We start from the raw sequence: 22,772 nt of genomic DNA, 5'->3' as shown, positions 1-22,772 counted from the left end.
ACATAGCTAAGATACTTGGATTCTTGCTTGACAATTATAATTGTCAAGCAGATACTGGAGAGGAGAAAGCTGCATGGAAAACACAACCGCAGAGAGGGAGAGAGAGAAAGGGATTATTTTATGTCTGAACATTTATCATGGCATGTGTGTGAACAAACTATTCAAGGTTGCTAAAGAATCACTGGAAAGGAACAGTTGCAATGTCTTCTGCAACACACACACAAAAGAAGACTAATTCTTATTTCTGTTAACTGAAATGAAAAAGTTTGTAATATGCGGGTCATTAGAGTACTCAGAAGGGTATGCCTTGGCTATAAGGCAAAATTAGCCCTAGACTGAAGGTTTCTCTGAGATTGGCACTCCAATAGCAAAAGCTGACAAAGATTTTGGAAAATAAAAAAGAAAATTACGTATCAATATTTCTGAAGAACATAAACGCAGAAAGAGAATCTTAGCAAATCAACAGTATATAAAAATAATTATATAATTACTTAATGTATACTTCTATTTGGTTTAAATTACAAAACCAGCAAGTATAATCCATCATATAGCACAATAAAGGAGAAGAAAAAGCTCCCTAAATTCAACAGATGGAGAAAAAATATTTGACAAAATTCATCCCACAGTTATTCTCAATATCAAACTTCATCAATCCAGGAATAGAAGGAAATGTCCTCAGTGTGATAAGGTGCATCTGTAAGAAAACTACCGCTGTCTTCTTACCTTATATTGAAATACTTAATGCTTTCTTCCTAACATCATAACAAAGCACAGAAGTTTGTTTTAATAACTTCTATTTAACATGTGACTGGAAGCCCATTTACGTATTGCCATGGAAATAAGGCAGCAATAACAGCAACAAAATGTTAAAATCTTAGAGATTGGAAAAGAAGTATTAAATCTGTTTATTGCTTGTCAATATCATGATGGTTAAATTTAACAAGGTCACAGGATCCAAGGCATCAATATACAAAAATAAATTGTATTTCTATGTAGTAGCAGGAAACATATGTGCAAAAATCACTTGTAATAATAGAAAAAAGACAAAATTATTAGGAATAAATTTTACAAGCCATGAAAGATGTCAGAATCACTGAAAAAATAAAACCATTGCTCAAATTAAAGATGACTTGAATAAATATAAATAAATACCATGTTGGGAAAAATATATTTTTAGATTCAAATAATTTATTTGTGCATCCAGCAAATTCTCAAATTCTAAATAATTTTTTGGTAGAAATTGGTAAGTGGATTGTATAATTTACAGACCCAACAAATTTTTAATTAAAATTCTGGTTTGTTTTTGTCAAAATTGACAATTGATGATAAAACTTCCATAATAATGCAAATTACTGACATCATCATATTTCAGATAGTAATCCAGAGAGTATGATACTGATATAAGGAAAAATAGAGACATATACCAAATAGAGACTTCAAATATATAACCACACATATATACACAATTGATTTTCAACAAAGGCACCCAATATGACTGAATAAATAGGGTAGAAAAGGGACTTCATCCTCTTCTTCACACCATACACTTAATTTAAGATGGTTATTATACCTACCCTAAAAACTAAAGCCCCTGGAAGAAAGCATATGAGAATATTTCCATTATACTAATTAAGCAATGGTTAGAATACACAAAAGCGATACCAAAAAAGTTAATGAACTTGACTTTATCATCAACATTAAAAATGGCTGCTCATCAAAAAATACTGTTCACCTTTGATAAATCATCAGAGTCTGTTGAAACCAATTAGTTTTTTGTTTTTATTGATTTTTTCGTCTGTTTGTTTAAACACATTTTTTGTTTTAAAGTTTGATGTATGATGATATTTATACTTCACTGGAATTCTACCAGACCAAAAAAGAGAATACTTATTCTTGTTTAAATGGCACATTCATTATAAATTATAATTAGCATATAAGCCCATTAGACCTTTTGGTAAATCTTATGATATACTACCAGATCATGGTGATCTTATATTTTTTATATCTTGAAATATTTTACTATTTCATGTTAATAGAGAGTATTTCATCACACATAAATTATTCTAACCATGCTAAAGCACAGATTGAAATAATTAGAAAATGGAAGAATGATGGACTCATCTAAGTAGAAGATGCGGTATTGAAATAATGAACCATTTCAGGATAGTATTCTTCACTATTGGTATTGTGCTGCCCAAAGTACTGCAGTCTTTCAAGTAGGTAAGTAAAATTCTAAAGACATTATCCTTTAATCTGTGTATTCAACCATTCATTGAACACAGTTGAAAATGCAGAATTTTTAATTTTCCTATGATAATGATAAAGAGAAAAATATAAATAGAGGAAGATACTCTTTATGTGAGTCATAATTATTAGAGAATTATATAATTCACAATTATTAGATGAATCAGATTCTTAGATGCTGTTAAAGAAAGAAAATTATTCATGATGACCCTTATTAAACATAAAGTAGACTTTATTCAAGTAGCTTCATGGGGACTAATGCAATGGGTTTTGTAGTAGGGGAGATAGATTGGGCTAAACTCTGAATACAAAAAGTAGAAGGTTATAGCCAAGGAGTAGGATGTGAGTCAGTGGATGGAAAAATCACTAAGAGAGTAGAGTAATTATTTGCAAGAATGACCCAGCAAGTTTCTTGCTTAATGCAAGATAGATTTATCAGTCATTACTTGAGGGATGGTGGTGGATAAAAAATTTGATCAGATATTGAGAGGGATGAAATGTGGAGAGCAAGGGATTTTAGCTAAGCTGACTCTACAGGGTAAGTGCTAAAACTAGGCTCTTGAAGGATATGCCCAACATGGGGCCTAGTTCGGCTCAGAGGAGACTGATTAAAGTTTGGTCAAGAAAAGATTCTTTGTCAGTCCCTCCTCTTGTTCAAGAAAAGAAATATTGTTTTTTCCATTGAACAAAACAAGTCCATTTCTTTTTGAGTTATCTTTTGCTCATTGAGGACAAGCTGAAGCACCTGTTGGGAGATGGTAGTATAGTATGTTTGCTGGATGGGTTAGCAGTCAGGAATTTAATGCGGGGAATTTCTGTGAAAATTTTTTTAAAAATTAATGGTTAGAAATCCAGTTTCTGATTCCACAGGGCCGCCATTCAAGAAGACATCTTGATTTGAGTTTGAAGCATCTTTAGGTAGTGAAGTGGGGATGGCAGTGGCAAACTGACAAAGTTTCTGGGTTTGCAGGTTGAATGTTTTCAGTGATAGCATGAAGTGTTTCCATGAACATTCTGCATGGCCCACACAGCAACAAGCAAAAAGGCTGTCTATTCATAATCTGTTACAGTGATTTCCATGAAGTTTATATCACATAGTCGAGCTTCAGCTTGCAAAGTTTTGAAAAAAGGACAGTTTTACATCTCATTGACTCCAAGTCAGGAGGGTGAGAGAAAATTGGAAGTTGTAGATGGATACTGGAAAAAAGCTAAAATAATCGAGAACTCACAAGAGTGCACTGTATTTTTCCACTGAAACATAAAATGCATCTTTCTAGTCACGCTCATTTTTTATCAAAGATAACTAAAGTGAGGTTATTCTATTTTAAAAGACAAAATAAATCTGGTCTCATTAGATTTGACCTGATTATTTACATAAGGAAAGGAAGAATGGTAACTGACCACATAGGTCTTTTTGAGTTTTCTTTGCTGGAACTTTTCATAAGGAATCTCAGGTTATAATTTCAAAAACCTCTTGAAGCTAATAAGAACTGGCCATCAGACTTCACTTCTGGTACTTATAGATTTGAATGAATTCCTCTCTTCTTGAGGTTCCCAAGATAGCCCATCTTCCCTGGGCCTGCTAGGAAGTGATCTTCCTTACTCATCTGTATGGCTAGGAACCCTAGAAGCCAATTATTATTGGGCCAGCTTTTTTAAGATAGCTTTGTAAAAATTGGTTCTATAAAACTAACTTAAATTCCATAACTTGGATTCTATACACATCATTCTCAAATATGACATTGAAGTCAAAGCATTATAAATATAACCAATGTTTCCAATTGTGTTCTGTTACAAAGAGAACAGATTCTTATTAAATTCAGGTAAATAACTGTATTGCCAGGAAAATAAGAATATTCAATAGTTTACAAATTCTAGAAGGATCGAGGAGAAAATATTATATTTACAAAAGTATAATCTACTGATTTTTACAAGTGTAAATGTTACTGAGTAAGCAATGGCTTCTCTGCCCAATGTGGCACAAGTCTTTGAGAAAATAAAAGTTTTATTGTGAGTTAATTGGCAAGGAGACATAAGGCAGTGATCAAATCTGCCTCTGAAGACTGGGGACTGGGGCAGGTTTTATAGGCAGAGGGTAACAAGGTGTGAGCTGATTGCATCTTACAATGAGATGATGCCATGAGGCATGATCCGACTGGATTGTGCCATGGGGTGGTGTCAGGACTTGATCTGATTGGATTATGTCATGAGATATCCCCTTCTTAATTCAGTCCCTGATTTGTGATCCTAGAATTTAGTTTCTAACTACAGTTACACGTGGTTTATCTGAACATAAGCAGTTTACATAATTGCAACCCAGAATCCATGGCAACTGAAAAATAACTCACCATTTTATTATTCAAAGTTGAACCAGATTGGGCTTGTTCTGTGGTTCTATAAATATGAGAAAAATGAAAAGAGTGCTTATATCCAGAAAGTAGAGCATTAAAGAACCAACAAACTTTCAAACGAAACCATAATCACTTTTCTTCAGTTCATTATCATCCATCAGAACAAATAATTTTTGTTCTCCTTGCTCTTGGGTTAGGAATTTCATAAACCCATTTCCTTCTCTACTCTAGTTCTGAAAATCCTTAATTCAGTACTATACTATGGTCTCTAAATTAATCAACACCATCATGAAGCATTATGACTTGTAGCTGATTGCAAATATTTTTGGAGAAGAATCAGAATATGAGTGAATGACAAAAAATTTTAAATGGAAATTAACATGTAATGAGAGTTCAATATAAAAATAACCCAAAGGACAAGATAATTTGGCTATTTTTGAGGCATATAATATTTTAAATAAAAATTAGAGCCACCCCTGATGATATTATACCAAGATATATTGTGGACAGAAGGGACATTGACAAATTTCTAGGAATTTTATGTAATTTCTAAAATGCCTAATGTTTGCCCATAAAAAAATATAATTTAGGGAAAGTTAAAGTATCTTATTTGAAAGTGTTTTTTCATGCAATGCAATGTATCAATTAAATAAACCAAACTATTTTTAGCATTTCTCTTTACAAGGTGAAAGAACAATTTTTTTGAAATTATTCAGGGTCCCTTCGAGAAATTTCAAGATCAGTTCGAGAACAAGATTTTGCTTAAGATTTGTTTTGAAAAGGCAACACTGTAAAACAGGTAAAATGTTTTAGTGCTTTTAAATTGCAAGCTCTCAGTTCTCTTAAATAATCAAGGCCAATGATAAAGGTTAACATAAACACAGAAAACTAACTTGATAAGACACAAAATCTTGGTTTCCTAGGAAGATTACTTAAAAGGTAAAACAAACAAAAAGACCTTGTACTGTAATCCAAGAAAACGGGCATTTTCAACAGAAAAAAAAATCTAGTTTTGCATTATTATAGCATTGGGCTCTCTTCTTTTTCTTCTTCTCCTTCTCCTTTTCCTCCTCCTCCTCCTTCTGCTGCTTCTTCTTCTTCTTCTTTTACAAAACTTTGTAAATAAATCTGTTCAATCTTACCAGCTTAAACATATAAAATTCTTTCTTCCATGAACTTTTTACAACTTTCTATATCTGTTTAGCTTTTGTCCTTCTCTCTCTTTTTTTTCTGATTCTGGCACAACTAATCATTTTATTTTAGGACAAAATTACCCTCCTGTTCCCTTGACAAAAAATACATTCTTCATACATCGAATTATTTTTCTTGAAAACATATCGTATTTTCCTTGCATACTCTACATACAAAGATGTTTCTCTTCATGGTTGTTATTTCTAGTAGTTTTAATTACATATATTGATGATCGCTTTTGACCATTAGTAATATTTCTTTTGACTGAGAAAACTGGGAAGAAGATGACTGTAAATTGTCTGTCTTGCATTATGTAGCAGACTAGCAAATTTTATGAATATATCGTCTCAAAATTTCTTATAGGTTCATGCTTCCTCATAGCACAATTTTTATGTGACAAAATAACATGTTTATTAACAGGTCCAAATATCTTTAGTCTCATTTTTAAAATAAAATGCCAAAAAATCTATAAAATTAAACCTAATGCTTAACAATTAGTGTTTCAGTAGTTCATATTACTTAGAAATGACCTAGATATTTAATGAATATTTATTACTTAATACAGCTTAGAAAAACTTTAAAGCTTCAAGTTAACAAAAATAATTTGGAAACTGTTTTTGGCAACGATATTGTAATACAAGGCAAAGCTAGCCACAATCTCAACTTACTTCCCTGTTAACTGTTTTTACAGTTAACATCATCATGGTAGGCAAGCATCACAAAAGCAAAAACCAACGAAGTTAAACACGCAGTTTTGGGTTTTATGGCTGTCTTGAGAAATATGAAGTAATGGGCATCAAACAACTCTTCTTTACTGTACCTTTACTTGTATACTTATTCTAAGGTCAAACTGATAATTGTTTATATTCCTAAATATCTAGAAGACATATTACCTGATTCAACTAGTAAGCCCAAGTAGAATAAAAATGTATGTTCATATTATACTGAATGCTGATATACCAGAAAATGTAGTTGTTTTTATGAAACAAACAATATGAAGCTAGTATTAATTGTCAAATATACATCCATTTCATGTGAATTCGAAAAGTATTTGAATTAGTTTCTGAGAGTTTTAGAAATATTTGCCTTATATAAGCACAAATTTATCTCTGAAAATTGGAATAGAACTTAAGAAATTTTAGGCCAGGTGTGGTGGCTCATACCTGTAATCCTGACACTTTGGGAGACAAAGGTAGGAGGATTGCTTGAGCCCAGGACTTCTAGACCTGCCTGGACAGCATGGTGAGACCCCACCTCTAGAAAAAAATTTGAAAATTAACTGGACATGGTTGCACATGCCTGTAGTCCCAGCTACTTGGGACACTGAGGCAGGAGTATCCCTTGAACGCAGGAATCTGAGTCTACAGTGAGTTGTGATTGCACCACTGCACTCTAGTCTGAGTGACAGAGTGAGAATCTGTCTCTAAAAAACAAAAAGAAAGTACTAAGTAATTTGCTAATACCATCCACAGAGAAATCTCATGTATATTATGATATATATTATCATGTATACTGCATATACATATATATAATATATATTCTCTAGATTTACAGAATGGGATATACATATATTCTATATATACAGAGAATGGGATATATATATTCTATACATATAGGTATTATATATGAATATATATTGCATATATATAATGTAATGTATACATATATTATAAGAGATCGTAAAGGTTTTATTCTAAAACTTTAGCCAGGAGTTAGACAACACAGTAATACTCTCTTATGTCCTCTACTTTATAGTTTTATCCATTGCGTTTCTGACAGATGCAACAAGTTAAGGTTACCTTCTCAATAGGAAGGCTAAAGCTTTTAGCCAATATTTGTGGAGAAGACACATTTAAGATTTTCTTTTGCCCATATATGCAATATTATGGAGGCTGTGACTACATTTTAGGCAAGAGACTGAAAGAACATCAAGCACCTATCTGGATGTCTTCAAAGCCTCATCTGGATAAAATATCCAAACTATTTTTCAATCAGTCTTTTTTTCCCCCTTTTTCAACCTCAGACAATTGCTTTCGGGGTCCTAGAGTCCCTTGAAAGTTATGATGGAAATAGGAGACCTAAAGTTCAAGTGATTGAATGGCTGAAGCAGGAAGGAAAAACGTCTGGGAGGACAGGTAGGCAGAGGGAAGAGGTCTGAAGAGGCACGTGTCAAAAGATTCAAGAAAGTTGAAGGGTAGATTGAAGGTAGTAAAAGGATGAATGGGGAGCAGAAACAATGGGAAGGAAGAGATCTCAGAAGACTCACTTCGGGAAAATCTTCAGTTTCCCAAAGAGATCCTGAAGTCTCAAATTATCCTTAGCAAAACCATGACCACAAGTAAGGAAGTGGAGTATACGATCAGTAAGGGTTTAAGAAGGGGGTTTCTGTTGACTAAAAAGTTACCATGGGAGAAATAGGATCAAATAGAACAGAGTGGCCTCACAAATAATCAAGGAAAATATTTCAGCTCAGGGATTCAAGAAGTAAATTCCCACTCAAAGACAGAAACAGGAGGTAAGACTTACAATCCAGCCAGTACCTTCCTAACAAAGAAACCTGTGACTAAACCAACTTCTAAAAAAAAGAAACAGGACTAACTCAGCCTTTGTATAGTGTACTGAGAGTCTCTCTGCCTTAACTGTACTTCAACAGACTATCATTTGGAGCACTGGCTCAGGAGTCTAAATCACCAAGGGCTCATCCATCAATCAACCAGAAGTGAAGACAATAGCTTCAAAGGTAGGTGCTTGGGATTCTGGGTCAGAAGATTGGGAATCCAATAATGAATTTGATCCTATACAAGTCAGAGCAACAAAAACTGTTAAAGGAAAAATAATAACACTTGTTAAAGATGGCAGTTTAGACTTTATTCAAGGGATTTCAAGGGTCTACTGCCATGAGGTATTGAAGTAGGAGAAAGAGATTGTTCTCAATGCTGAATACAACAAAGACAAATTGGAATTTATAGCCAAGGAGAAGAATGCAAGGTAGTGTATTGAAAATAATTAAGAAGATAGATAATTTTTTGCTAAACTGACTTAAAAGGATTTTTACTGATGGCAGGGCAGGGAGATCATATATTACCTGGGGGATAGTGGTGGGTGAGAAATTTGATCAGATATTGAGGGATCGGATATGGAAGATAGGGGATTCTGGCTAAACTGATTTGACAGGATAAGCAAATTGTCCTCTCTTCAACAAAATTATGAGCCATTGAAATTCCCAAGGGTATAGTGTCTTGATGGTGCAAACGCAAGAATCCAAAGTAGTGATAAGCATGAGCCTGTTAGAAATATATTAGAAATATGAAATCACAGCTTACAAGAAGGATATGTTGCAGGTTCTGGCATGATGATTGGGGAGCAGTTGAGGCATTGTAGATTTGGTAGGCATATACTTTTAAAATTGGAAAAATTAGAAAGAAAATCTTGTTTAGCTATGTTTAGATGCTTAACAATATTTCTAATAAAGTTGTTTTCAACATACTCATTTTTACTCCTACTATTCATAAAATTTCTTAAAATATTATCAAATAAAATTTAATAAAAATGCTTTATTAGATCTAGACAATACAAATTATTTACTTCTCTTCTATTTTCTGGAGTAGCTCGTGTAGAGTAGGTGTACTTTTTCCTTAAAATATTTGGTAGAATTCACTAGTGAAGCCATACAGACATGGAGTGTTTTGAGAGGGATGTTTTAACTGCTTATTCTATTTTATTAATACATAAATAATTATTCTGTGTTGCAAGGAATTTATCCATTTCATTTAAGTTGTCAAACTTATTAGCATATTTTTTCAAAATATACAATTATCCTGTAGAATCTTTAGTGATATGACACGTGTCTCATTCATGATATTAATAATGTCTTTTCTTTTTTCTTGATCAATATGGCTAGAGGAATATATATTTTATTGATCTTTTTGAAGGACCAGCATTTGTTTCTATTTTTATGTTATTCATTGATTTTTACTTTTACTTTTGTCATTTTTGTCTGTTTACTTTTTGCCTAATTTGCTCTTCTGTAGCTTACTTTGGAGATAGTTTGCCCTTTTTTTTCTAATTTCTTTTACAATTATTTGTATTTATAATTGACACAATTTTACATATTTCTGTGGTACAGTGTGATATTTCAATGATTGTGTATACCTTGTACAATGATCACATTAAGGTAATTAGCATATCTGTCACCTTAAACAATTTTTTTGATGATAACATTCTAAATCTTCACTTCAGGATATCTTGATATATACACTGCATTGTTATTAGCCATAGTCACCCTAATGTGTAATAGACTGCAATAACTTACACTTACTGTCTAATTCTAACTGTGCCTCTTACCAACCCAGCTTCCATCTCCCCTCCCAGCCTCTGGTAATCACTATTCTACTTTCTGCTTTTACGAGTTCAACTTTTTTAGATTTCAGAAATAAGTTAGATCATGCAGTCTTTGTTTTTGTGTGCCTGGCTTATTTCACTTAACATAATGCACTCCGTGCATTCATCCGTGTTGCTGCAAATGACAGGATTCATCCGTGTTGCTGCAAATGACAGGATTTCCTTCTATTTTATGGCTAAATAGTATTCCATTGTGTGTGTGTGTGTGTATGTGAGTGTATAAATTTTCTATGTGCATTTGAAAAGAAGAACTTGTTGGGAACTGGAGCAAAAGTGACTCTTGTTATGTTTTAGGAAAGAGATCAGCAGTATTTCATCCCTTCTCTAGAGATTAATGGAACTTTGAACTTAAGAGAGATGATTTAGTGTATCTAGTAGAAGAAATTTCTAAGCAGCAAGGCATTCAAGAGGTGACTTGTGTGCTGTTAAAGGCATTCAGTTTTATTAGGGAAGCAAAGCATAAAAGTTCAGAAAATTTGCAGCCTGACAATGCGATAGGAAACAAAATCCCATTTTCTAGAGAGAAATTCAAGCTGGCTGCAGAAATTTGCATAAGTAATGAGGAGCCGAATTTAATCCCCAAGACAATGGGGAAAATGTCTCCAGGTCAAGTCAGAGGTCTTCATGGCAGCCCCTTCCATCACAGGCCTGGAGGCCCAGGAGGAAAAACATGGTTTCATAGGTGAAACCCAGATTCCCAGTGCTGTGTGCAGTCTAGGAACTAGGTGCCCTGAATCCCTGTTGCTCCAGCCATGGCTGAAAGGGACCAACATAGAGTTTGGGCCATGGCTTCAGAGGGTGCAAGCCCCAAGCCTTGGCAGCTTCCATGTGGTATTGAGCCTGACAGTGCACAGTAGTAAAGAATCGGGGTTTGGGAACCTCTGCACAGATTTCAGAGGATGTATGGAAACGCCTGGATGTCCAGGCAGAAGTTTGCTGCAGGGATGGGGCCCTCATAGAGAACCTCCACTAGGGCAGTGCAGAAGTGAAATGTGGGGTCAGAGCCCACACACTGAGTCCTTACTGGGGCACTATGTAGTGGTGCTGTGAGAAGAGGGCCACGATCCTCCAGACCCCAGAATGGTAGATCCACTGACAGCTTGCACTGTGCACCTGGAAAAGCCACAGACACTTTATGCCAACCCATGATGGCAGCCAGGAGGGAGGCTGTACCTTGCAAAGCCTTTGGGGCAGAGCTACCCAAGACCATCCAAGACCATGAGAACCAACCTTTTGCATCAGCATGACCTGGATGTGAGACCTTGAGTCAAAGGAGATAATTTCAGAGCCTTAAGATTTGACTGTCTTGCTGGATTTTGGACATGCATAGGGCCTGTGCCCCCTTTCTTTCGGCCAATTTCTTCCATTTGGAATGGCTGTATTTACCCAATGCCTGTACCTCCATTGTATCTAGGCAGTAATTAACTTGGTTTGATTTTACAGTCTCATAGGCTGAAAGTACTTGCCTTGTCTCAGAACGAGACTTTCATGGACTTTTGAGGTAAAGCTGAAATGAGTTTATACTTTGAGGGACTGTTGGGAAGGCAAGCTTTTTTGCAATGTGAGGACATGAGATTTAGGAGGTGGAATGATATGGTTTGGCTGGTTCCCCACCGAAATCTCATCTTGAATTGTAACTCCCACAATTCCTGCATATCAAGGCAAGGGCCAAGGGGAAGGTAATTGAATCACGAGGGCAGGTCTTTCTTGTGCTGTTCTCATAATAGTGAATAAGTCTCACAATATCTGATGATTTTATAAAGAGGAGTTCCCCTGCAAAATCTCTCTCTTTGCCATCCATGTAATATGTGACTTGCTCCTTCTTGCCTTTCACCATGATTGTGAGGCCTCCCAGCCATGTGGAACTGTAAGTCCATTAAACCTCTTTCTTTTGTAAATTGCACTCTCTTGTGTATATCTTTATCAGCAGCATGAAAACAGATTTATAGACTGCTATTGTTTGGTGGAGTGTTTCATAAATCCCAAGTAGATTAATTTATTTGATAGTGTTTTAAATATCTTTGATATTTACTGGTTTTGTATTTGCATATTCAGTCAATTATTGAGGGATGAATATTGAAATACAGGACTTCAATATTCATTTATTGAAAATGAATGGGGGGGCGGAGCCAGATGGCCGAATAGGAACAGCTCCAGTCTCCAACTCCCAGCACGAGCGACACAGAAGACCGGTGATTTCTGCATTTTCAACTGAGGTACTGGGTTCATCTCACTGGGGAGTGCCGGACGATCGGTGCTGGTCAGCTGCTGCAGCCCGACCAGCGAGAGCTGAAGCAGGGTGAGGCATCGCCTCACCTGGGAAGCGCAAGGGGGAAGGGAATCCCTTTCCCTAGCCAGGGGAACTGAGACACACAACACCTGGAAAATCGGGTAACTCTCACCCCAATACTGCGCTTTAAGCAAACAGGCACACCAGGATATCATATCCCACACCTGGCCGGGAGGGTCCCACGCCCACGGAGCCTCCCTCATTGCTAGCACAGCAGTCTGTGATCTACCGGCAAGGCAGCAGCGAGGCTGGGGGAGGGGCGCCCGCCATTGCTGAGGCTTAAGTAGGTAAACAAAGCTGCTGGGAAGCTCAAACTGGGTGGAGCTCACAGCAGCTCAAGGAAACCTGCCTGTCTCTGTAGACTCCACCTCTGGGGACAGGGCACAGTAAACAATAACAAACACAGCAGAAGCCTCTGCAGATGCAAATGACTCTGTCTGATAGCTTTGAAGAGAGCATTGGATCTCCCAACACGGAGGCTGAGATCTGAGAAGGGACAGACTCCCTGCTCAAGTGGGTCCCTGACCCCTGAGTAGCCTAACTGGGAGACATCCCCCACTAGGGGCAGTCTGACACCCCACACCTCACAGGGTGGAGTACACCCCTGAGAGGAAGCTTCCAAAGCAAGAATCAGACAGGTATACTCGCTGTTCAGAAATATTCTATCTTCTGCAGCCTCTGCTGCTGATACCCAGGCAAACAGGGTCTGGAGTGGACCTCAAGCAATCTCCAACAGACCTACAGCTGAGGGTCCTGACTGTTAGAAGGAAAAGTATCAAACAGGAAGGACACCTACACCAAAACCCCATCAGTACATCACCATCATCAAAGACCAGAGGCAGATAAAACCACAAAGATGGGGAAAAGGCAGGGCAGAAAAGCTGGAAATTCAAAAAATAGGAGCACATCTCCCCCGGCAAAGGAGCGCAGCTCATCGCCAGCAACGGATCAAAGCTGGACGGAGAATGACTTTGATGAGATGAGAGAAGAAGGCTTCAGTCCATCAAATTTCTCAGAGCTAAAGGAGGAATTATGTACCCAGCGTAAAGAAACTAAAAATCTTGAAAAAAAAGTGGAAGAATTGATGGCTAGAGTAATTACTGCAGAGAAGGTCATAAACGAAATGAAAGAGATGAAAACCATGACACGAGAAATACGTGACAAATGCACAAGTTTCAGTAACCGACTCGAACAACTGGAAGAAAGAGTATCAGCGATTGAGGATCAAATGAATGAAATGAAGTGAGAAGAGAAACCAAAAGAAAAAGAAGAAAAAGAAATGAACAAAGCCTGCAAGAAGTATGGGATTATGTAAAAAGACCAAATCTACGTCTGATTGCGGTACCTGAAAGTGAGGGGGAAAATGGAACCAAGTTGCAAAACACTCTTCAGGATATCATCCAGGAGAACTTCCCCAACCTAGTAGGGCAGGCCAACATTCAAATCCAGGAAATACAGAGAACGCCACAAAGATACTCCTCGAGAAGAGCAACTCCAAGACACATAATTGCCAGATTCACCAAAGTTGAAATGAAGGAAAAAATCTTAAGGGCAGCCAGAGAGAAAGGTCGGGTTACCCACAAAGGGAAGCCCATCAGACTAACAGCAGATCTCTCGGCAGAAACTCTCCAAGCCAGAAGAGAGTGGGGGCCAATATTCAACATTCTTAAAGAAAAGAATTTTCAACCCAGAATTTCATATCCAGCCAAACTAAGTTTCATAAGTGAAGGAGAAATAAAATTCTTTACAGATAAGCAAATGCTTAGAGATTTTGTCACCACTAGGCCTGCCTTACAAGAGACCCTGAAGGAAGCACTAAACATGGAAAGGAACAACCGGTACCAGCCATTGCAAAAACATGCCAAAATGTAAAGACCATCGAGGCTAGGAAGAAACTGCATCAACTAATGAGCAAAATAACCAGTTAATATCATAATGGCAGAATCAAGTTCACACATAACAATCTTAACCTTAAATGTAAATGTACTAAAGGCTCCAGTTAAAAGACAAAGACTGGCAAACTGGATAAAGAGTCAAGACCCATCAGTCTGCTGTATTCAGGAGACCCATCTCACATGCAGAGACATACATAGGCTCAAAATAAAGGGATGGAGGAAGATTTACCAAGCAAATGGAGAACATAAAAAAGCAGGGGTTGCAATACTAGTCTCTGACAAAACAGACTTTAAACCATCAAAGATCAAAAGAGACAAAAAAGGCCATTACATAATGGTAAAAGGATGAATTCAACAGGAAGAGCTAACTATCCTAAATATATATGCACCCAATACAGGAGCACCCAGATTCATCAAGCAAGTCCTTAGAGACTTACAAAGAGACTTAGACTCCCATACAATAATAATGGGAGACTTCAACACTCCACTGTCAACATTAGACAGATCAACGGGACAGAAAGTTAACAAGGATATCCAGGAATTGAACTCATCTCTGCAGCAAGCAGACCTAATAGACATCTATAGAACTCTCCACCCCAAATCAACAGAATATACATTCTTCTCAGCACCACATCATACTTACTCCAAAATTGACCACGTAATTGGAAGTAAAGCACTCCTCAGCAAATGTACAAGAACAGAAATTATAACAAACTGTCTCTCAGACCACAGTGCAATCAAACTAGAACTCAGCACTATGAAACTCAATCAAAACCACTCAACTACATGGAAACTGAACAACCTGCTCCTGAATGACTACTGGGTACATAACGAAGTGAAGGCAGAAATAAAGATGTTCTTTGAAACCAATGAGAACAAAGATACAACATACCAGAATCTCTACATTTAAAGCAGTGTGTAGAGGGAAATTTATAGCACTAAATGCCCACAAGAGAAAGCAGGAAAGATCTAAAATTGACACTCTAACATCGCAATTAAAAGAACTAGAGAAGCAAGAGCAAACACATTCGAAAGCTAGCAGAAGGCAAGAAATAACTAAGATCAGAGCAGAACTGAAGGAGATAGAGACACAAAAAACCCTCCAAAAAATCAATGAATCCAGGAGTTGGTTTTTTGAAAAGATCAACAAAATTGACAGACCACTAGCAAGACTAATAAAGAAGAAAAGAGAGAAGAATCAAATCGACGCAATTAAAAATGATAAAGGGGATATCACCACCGACCCCACAGAAATACAAACTACCATCAGAGAATACTATAAACACCTCTACGCAAATAAACTGGAAAATCTAGAAGAAATGGATAATTTCCTGGACACTTACACTCTTCCAAGACTAAACCAGGAAGAAGTTGAATCCCTGAATAGACCAATAGCAGGCTCTGAAATTGAGGCAATAATTAATAGCCTACCAACCAAAAAAAGTCCAGGACCAGATGGATTCACAGCTGAATTCTACCAGAGGTCCAAGGAGGAGTTGGTACCATTCCTTCTGAAACTATTCCTATCAATAGAAAAAGAGGGAATGCTCCCTAACTCATTTTATGAGGCCAACATCATCCTGATACCAAAGCCTGGCAGAGACACAACTAAAAAAGAGAATTTTAGACCAATATCCCTGATGAACATCGATGCAAAAATCCTCAATAAAATACTGGCAAACCGGATTCAGCAACACATCAAAAAGCTTATCCACCATGATCAAGTGGGCTTCATCCCTAGGATGCAAGGCTGGTTCAACATTCGCAAATCAATAAACATAATCCAGCATATAAACAGAACCAAAGAGAAGAACCACATGATTATCTCAATAGATGCAGAAAAGGCTTTTGACAAAATTCAACAGCCCTTCATGCTAAAAACGCTCAATAAATTTGGTATTGATGGAACCTACCTCAAAATAATAAGAGCTATTTATGACAAACCCACAGCCAATATCATACTGAATGGGCAAAAACTGGAAAAATTCCCTTTGAAAACTGGCACAAGACAGGGATGCCCTCTCTCACCCCTCCTATTCAACATAGTGTTGGAAGTTCTGGCTAGGGCAATTAGGCAAGAGAAAGAAATCAAGGGTATTCAGTTAGGAAAAGAAGAAGTCAAATTGTCCCTGTTTGCAGATGACATGATTGTATATTTAGAAAACCCCATTGTCTCAGTCCAAAATCTCCTTAAGCTGATAAGCAACTTCAGCAAAGTCTCAGGATACAAAATTAATGTGTAAAAATCACAAGCATTCTTATACACCAGTAACAGACAAACAGAGAGCCAAATCAGGAATGAACTTCCATTCACAATTGCTTCAAAGAGAATAAAATACCTAGGAATCCAACTTACAAGGGATGTAAAGGACCTCTTCAAGGAGAACTACAAACCACTGCTCAGTGAAATAAAAGAGGACACAAACAAATGGAAGAACATACCATGCTCATGGATAGGAAGAATCAATATCGTGAAAATGGCCATACTGCCCAAGGTAATTTATAGATTCAATGCCATCCCCATCAAGCTACCAATGAGTTTCTTCACAGAATTGGAAAAAACTGCTTTAAAGTTCATATGGAACCAAAAAAGAGCGCGCATCTCCAAGACAATCCTAAGTCAAAAGAACAAAGCTGGAGGCATCACGCTACCTGACTTCAAACTATATTACAAGGCTACAGTAACCAAAACAGCATGGTACTGGTACCAAAACAGAGATCTAGACCAATGGAACAGACCAGAGTCCTCAGAAATAATACCACACATCTACAGCCATCTGATCTTTGACAAACCTGAGAGAAACAAGAAATGGGGAAAGGATTCCCTATTTAATAAATGGTGCTGGGAAAATTGGCTAGCCATAAGTAGAAAGCTGAAACTGGATCCTTTCCTTACTCCTTATACGAAAATTAATTCAAGATGGATTAGAGACTTAAATGTTAGACCTAATACCATAAAAATCCTAGAGGAAAACCTAGGTAGTACCATTCAGGACATAGGCATGGGCAAAGACTTCATGTCTAAAACACCAAAAGCAACAGCAGCAAAAGCCAAAATTGACAAATGGGATCTCATTAAACTAAAGAGCTTCTGCACAGCAAAAGAAACTACCATCAGAGTGAACAGGCAACCTACAGAATGGGAGAAAATTTTTGCAATCTACTCATCTGACAAAGGGCTAATATCCAAACCTACAAAGAACTCAAACACATTTACAAGGAAAAAACAAACAACCCCATCAAAAGGTGGGCAAAGGATATGAACAGACATTTCTCAATAGAAGACATTCATACAGCCAACAGACACATGAAAAAATGCTCATCATCACTGGCCATCAGAGAAATGCAAATCAAAACCACAATGAGATACCATCTCACACCAGTTAGAATGGCGATCATTAAAAAGTCAGGAAACAACAGGTGCTGGAGAAGATGTGGAGAAATAGGAACGCTTTTACACTGTTGGTGGGATTGTAAACTAGTTCAACCATTATGGAAAACAGTATGGCGATTCCTCAAGGATCTAGAACTAGATGTACCATATGACCCAGCCATCCCTTTACTGGGTATATACCCAAAGGATTATAAATTATGCTGCTATAAAGACACATGCACACGTATGTTTATTGCAGCACTATTCACAATAGCAAAGACTTGGAATCAACCCAAATGTCCATCAGTGACAGATTGGATTAGGAAAATGTGGCACATATACACCGTGGAATACTATGCAGCCATAAAAAAGGATGAGTTTGTGTCCTTTGTAGGGACATGGATGCAGCTGGAAACCGTCATTCTTAGCAAACTATCACAAGAACAGAAAACCAAACACCGCATGTTCTCACTCATAGGTGGGAACTGAACAATGAGATCACTTGGACTCAGGAAGGGGAACATCACACATCGGGGCCTATCATGGGGAGGGGGGAAGGGGGAGGGATTGCATTGGGAGTTATACCTGATGTAAATGACGAGTTGATGGGTGCAGCACAGCAACATGGCACAAGTATACATATGTAACAAACCTGCACGTTATGCACATGTACCCTACAACTTAAAGTATAATAATAATAAATAAATTTAAAAAAAAATAAAAAATAAAAATAAAAAAGAAAAAGAAAATGAATGAATTTATTTATTCTCTTTCTTTCCTTTCTTCCTCCTTTATTTATTCCCTTTCTTCTCCTTTCCCTTATGTCAGTTTTGCTTCAGGTATTTTGAAACTCTTATGTAGTGCATGTACATTTATGCTTCCTTCAAAAAATTAATATTCATCAATTACTAAATGTTTACTTTATATGATATTAATATATCTGGTCCAGCTTTCCTTTGATTAATATTTATCCCTATCCTTCCCTTTATTATTAACTCATTTTTGTCTTTATCATTAAATGAGTTTCCTGTAGGTAGCTGTATCAGTTATCTAATGTTGCCAAAGAAAACACTCTGAAATTTAATGCCTTAAAACATTTTTGATCTCACTGTTCCTGTGACTCAAAATTTAGACAGCAGTTTGGCTGGATGTTTGTCCCTCTCTCTGTGCTTAATTTGTATTATTTCTACTGTTGTATCTTCAGTGGCTCATCTTTTCTCCTGCTATTCCTTATCTACTAGCCAGTGTATTTGCATTTCGCACATATTTTTCATCTCTAGAAATTGTTTTTGTTTTTATTGAAATATTTCATTTCTGTCCTTAAAATTATCATTGTTCTTTTTCTGTCCTTAAAATTATCATTGTTCTTCTACTTTGCACCTATGGGACATATTTATGATAGTCTTTTTAACATCCTTTTTCTTTTAATTCTATCATCTCAATTATTTCTTGATTTTTTTTCTCTCTGATTAGTTTTAGACTAATTATAGACTATATTGTCCTTGATTTAAATGGTAATTTTTGCTGGATCCTGGATATTGTAATTTTTATGTTCTTAAGTTCTAGACATTGTCCTATGTGTTTAAAGAGTGTTGTACTTTGTACTAGTATGGAGTTAAGTTATGTAAAATTATTTGATGCTATTGATGCTTATTGTTAAGCTTTCTTTAGGACAAGCTTAGAGATTATTGGCCCAAATACTAAGGTAATATGCTTCTGAGTATTCTTTTTGTTGTTGTTTGTTTTGAAACAGAGTGTTACTCTGTTGCCTAGGCTGGAGTGCAGTGGCACAATTATAGCTTACTGCATGCAGGCTTGACCTCCCAGGTTCAAGCAATGCTCCTGCCTCAGTCACCCAAGTAGCTGGCACTACAGGTGTGCACCACCAGAGCTGGCTAGTTTTCTTATATTTTGTAAAGACCGGGTCTCACTATGTTGCCCATGGTGGTTTCAATGTCCTGGGCTCAAGCTTTCCTCCTGCCTCAGCCTTCCAAAGTTTTGAGGTTACAGGCGTGAGGCACAACAACTGGCCTCTGAGTATTCTTTTTAATGTCCAGGTCTATCCTGCTGGCTGATGGACACACAAACTTGGCTTATGGACACACAAACTGTCCCCAACACTCTATAAGCTTCAGGAACTGTTTGGCCTACTACTTTTTTATGGTTTTGTTTGCTCTGGTTTGGGCTTCTCCGCCTATTCTGATGACCCTGGGTGTAAATGTTCTCAGTTAAATGAAAGTTAAAGTTTGTGCTAATTGTCTGTGTCATAGTTACTCTGGGGGTATACACCATGGAAAGTTAATTTCTCTTCTGTATTGTGAATGGATTTGGGAGGATTACAATTTGCAGGATTTGGATGTTAGAATTTAGAAGACCATCATTATTCTCTAAGGACTTCTGTATTTCTTTGTCAACTCTTGAGAATTATATCCTGGGGTTTTGTTGTTGTTTTATTCTATTTCACATTATTGCAGACAGAACTAATGGTAGCAATGGCCCATCAAGAGTGACTGCTGCCAAGATGCCAGCTGCAGCAGGGAGGCTGACCCAGACTTCCCATGCCACTGCTTGGGCAGGAGCCTCGCCTTCCCTAGGAGCCACTGCAGCTGCCCTCCCAGATGCAGAATCCAGACTTCTCTGCAGTCTGCACTTTTGGGGACCCAGAAAGGACCCCATGCCACCATCTTCACAGGCTCAGGGATGCCTGCCCCCACTACCTGGCCTCCCCCTGCTGTCTAGACAGTCCCTCCTACATTTGCAGCAATCAACAAATGCATCTTGGGGATTCTGGGGTCCATGAGTCCACAAGGTGGTTACTGGAAGCCTCTGTCTTTTTACTGTATCTCCCCTCTCTTTTCTGGATTTCCTCATGGTTCCCACTGCGAAATACTGAAGTGGCCACTCCCAGCAGGCCCTCCAAAGTACCATCTGGTCCCACAGCCCATTTCTGCAGCCCCCTTCTGACATCAGGGGCCACCTGTGCGATTAACTCATCCCCTAGAACCAGCTGTCCCTTAATCAAATCAGGAGATGGAGAATCACACTTCACCAATGCCCCTCCAGCCCCCTGATGAACTCCCATCAAATGTGTGACTCCCATCAAATCCCTGGTCTACCATGGATCGCTCAGTTCTATTGAGAGGCTGGACTCAGTCCCTTGTAAGCCTTCTAGTGTGCAAACCTAAAAGTGTTTCCTCCTCCTTTCTCTCATTTTATCACTGGGGGCTCATTTTGGGTCCTCCAGTGGTACTGCCATTCTTCCAACTGGTCCTCCAATGGTACTGCCATTCTTCCAACTCCTCCCCATCCGTGGCCCTGTATAAGATATAAAGTTCATTTCCAAACTTCTCTGCCACTTGCAGGATTCCCTGCTTTTCAGTGGTGGTCAGGGTTTGACTCAAAAGTAATATGAATCCTTCCAGGAGAGCTCAAACACTTAGTTTAAGTTCTAGAAAGCCTCTATATACCTGTCAGGACCATCTGGAAACTTGCCAAGACCCCCTTTAATTTGAAAAGGGAACCTGGACCTTAATGATGCCATATTCACCAGGCATCTGTTATTGGAGCAGTTGAGACTGGGACCTGCCTAAAACAAAGATTTTTAGGCTGGGGCAAGCTTAAGAGAGAACCCGCATAGGAAAGAGCAAAGGAGGTTGATTCCCCTGCTGGAGGCACCTCTGGGGTTTGCTTCCCTATTTCCCTGGGACTTTCTCTTGCAGCCTCTCCTGAGATGTCCACTAGGAGGGCTTAATTAATCCTACAATCTTGACAAAGGTCTGAATTGCCCTGCAAGGCAAAGAAGGCCTGCACATATGGGACCTTGGACCATTTGCCCTCACATTCACAGAACAGATTTCTTCCTGAGGCCATGTTTCTGTTTGATACTTCAAGGTGCTTGACACTAAGTTGACAACAAAGGAAATGGCAAAAACATGTTTGCCACAAATTTATATGCAGATGCCAATGCACAGTTTGCTTTGTCTGTGGTGTTCTTAACTTTCCATTTTATACTTTTGATGACTAAGCCAATTCCACATTCTACCCAGTAATATCTCTGGTTTGCAACAACATCTTTAACATTTAAAATTGTATATAAAGAAGAGATGGGAACCTTGACAACCACAAAAGAAAGAAAGAAAGAATGATAGGAAAAACTGAGGTCCAAGTGCCAACACCCTAATGGGCACTCGGAGACTGGAGTTAGTCCAGAGGCCTTTGGATAACACAAGGTGTAGCCTTGGCCAGATACCCTCAGTTGCGCCAAGATTTTCTTTCAGTCCTATGTGACAGCTAGATATTCATGAAAAGAAACTGGATTGAAACAAAGCCAACATTCTCAACACCTGAGGGTGATGGAGGATTGACAATGTCCTCCCCAGAAAGTCTGTTCTCCATGTCTTGAGTCCTGGTAGCTGTGCTAGTCGCTTTTAACTGACTGACAAAGGTCCAGTATTTTTCTTTCATTTTGACTGTTGTGGAATTTAGAGACTCCAAAAAAAGGACAGTAAAAGCAGATCCACTTTTATTTACCTTTCCGCAGACCCTGGATGAGCCCCCAAAATGTTACAGGATCTTTGGGGTGTTGCTTTTTTGGCCAGAAATGTATGTGGCTGGTGGTGCCTTTGTCTGCTCTTTGAAAAGGTAGGGCCACTTCTGAAGATGTCTTGGTGGTCACCACCCCTGCCATATTGTCATCAGGATGGTGGAAACTTCCAGGACCTGCTCTGATGAAATCTCACCTGGAAACTGTGAAGTAAAATTTTTCCTTTTTGTGGAGAATGGGGTCTCACTATATTGCCCAGGCAGGTCTCATACTCCTGGGTTCAAGCTATCTTCTTACCTCTGCCCCCCTAAAAGCTGGGATTTGAGGCATGAGCCACCATGCCTAGAAACTGAGTTCCCCCAAGGCGCAACATCTCAGACTCATGCCTGTAATGTCAGCTCTGGGCAGTGTTGACATGCCAGCCACTTGTCATCTCAGCACCCTCCAGGCTTTGGGCACCCATGAGTGTGGAAAGGATAACCAA

The 22,772-nt window shown here is 38.0% G+C and overlaps 1 protein-coding gene across 8 annotated transcripts in view; it reads left to right on the top strand.

The window, feature by feature from the left end:
- The window catches only part of MGAT4C (MGAT4 family member C), a 914,262-nt gene that overhangs the window by 878,278 nt on the left and 13,212 nt on the right, over positions 1-22,772 (top strand). For 4 of the 8 annotated variants that reach the window (XM_045365671.3, XM_045365672.3, XM_015430651.4 and 1 more), the window contains one exon: positions 8,440-8,526. The exons of 3 other annotated variants lie outside the window; for them this stretch is intronic. The gene's annotated coding sequence lies outside the window, so the exon portion shown is untranslated. Of the gene's footprint in view, positions 1-5,262; positions 5,395-8,439; positions 8,527-22,772 lie in introns of those variants that run through there. One more of the 8 variants, XM_045365676.3, reaches the window with a different exon arrangement.

Source organism: Macaca fascicularis, chromosome 11 (assembly GCF_037993035.2).
Source record: "Macaca fascicularis isolate 582-1 chromosome 11, T2T-MFA8v1.1".
NCBI lineage: Eukaryota > Metazoa > Chordata > Mammalia > Primates > Cercopithecidae > Macaca > Macaca fascicularis.
The sequence above is the reverse complement of the archived record's forward strand: the minus strand, read 5'-3'. Positions and strand labels throughout refer to the sequence as shown.